This window comes from Orycteropus afer, unplaced genomic scaffold, assembly GCF_000298275.1.
Source record: "Orycteropus afer afer isolate SDZICR_OR568_19922 unplaced genomic scaffold, OryAfe1.0 scaffold00142, whole genome shotgun sequence".
Lineage (NCBI taxonomy): Eukaryota > Metazoa > Chordata > Mammalia > Tubulidentata > Orycteropodidae > Orycteropus > Orycteropus afer.
This window is the reverse complement of record NW_006921729.1, coordinates 5,688,524-5,690,076: the sequence shown is the minus strand read 5'-3', so window position 1 is coordinate 5,690,076 and position 1,553 is coordinate 5,688,524.

The window sequence follows — 1,553 nt, the reverse complement described above, 5'->3', positions numbered from 1 at the left end:
ATGTTATGCTTGGTAAGGTAGAGGGTCGATGAAAGAGGGGAAGGCCTTCAACGAGATGGATTGACATGGTGGCTATGACAATTGGCTCAAGTATAGCAAGGATCATGGAGCTGGCGCAGGATCGGGCAGTGTTTCGTTCTGCTGTGCATGGGGTTGCTATGAGTCAGAAGCTACTTGACGGCACCTAACAACAACAACAAAGTGCATCTGACTCAAGCCATGGTATTTTCAATCACCTCATTTGCATGTGAAAGCTAGACAACGACTAAGGAAAACTATAGAACTGATGCATTTGAATTATGATGTTGGCAAAGCACATTGAATATACCATGGACTGCCAGAATGACCAAATCTGTGTTGGAAGAAGTACAGCCAAAATGCTCTTTAGAAGGAATGGAGGATGCTAAGTCTTTGTCTTACATATTGCGACCATGTTGTCAAGAGGGACAGTCCCTGGAGAAAGATATCATGCTTGGTAAACAGAGGGTCAGTGCAAAAGAAGTAGACCCTCAATGAGATGAACTGACACAGTGCTACAACAATGGGCTCAAAATGGCAATATTGTGAGGATGACATAGGACCAGGCAGAATTTTTTTTTTTTACATAGTGTCACTGTTAGTCAGAACTGACTCAATAGCATCTAACAACACAACTACAACAGGTATATTCCCAGATATAATCTTGTACATATGCACCAAGGCATAGGAATTAGGTGGACTCACAGGAAATTTCTAAGTTGGTACATTTTCACCTATAAAAACAGCAATTTCACATAGTTCAAGCTAAGCAAAGTTTATTAATAGCTATCACATTCAAAATAGCAAAAAATAAAATGAAATCCAAGTAAAAGCTGGAAACAACTCCAAACATCCATAAACAGAAATAAAGATGAACAAAAAAGTTGCTTATTTGTTTCATATAATGGAGCAGTTGACAGCAGTGAAAAAGAATGTACTATAGGTATACTCATCAACATGGGTGAATCTTAAAAGCATAATGTTAAGACAGAGAATCACGCCACATGTACAGAGCCAGGCCTTTCTCCCGTGGCACCACGTGCATGTCCATGTGAGGGATTTCAGTGTGTTTAGGGAAATTCTGGCTTACATTTTGTTCCATGTCCTCAAGCATTAATTGAACAACACCATGTAGGTAGTAGGCAAGTCTTAATATTCAATTTAAGCTCAGCTACAATTTGCTTGACTGTGTTAGGGTCTCAGACGCCCATAGCTGAGTCACAGCATCCCCCAAAATTAAGACATATCAAATGACACCACAGTTATGTGTGAGCATGGGCTGATTAGTCATTAGTCATCAGTCCTTTGAGATGTCTTATTTAAGGGGAAAGAATGGGTTTGAACCTCTAATCTTTCAGTTAGCAGCTGAGTGCTTAACCATTGTACCACCAGAGCTCATTAAAGTAATCACCTATGTTGTTGTTGTTGTTATGTGCCGTCGACTCAGACCCAACTCATAGCGACCCCTCCTTGGGTTTCCGAGGCAGTATCACTACAGAAGCAGATTGCCCCATCTTCCTTCCGAGGAGTGGCTG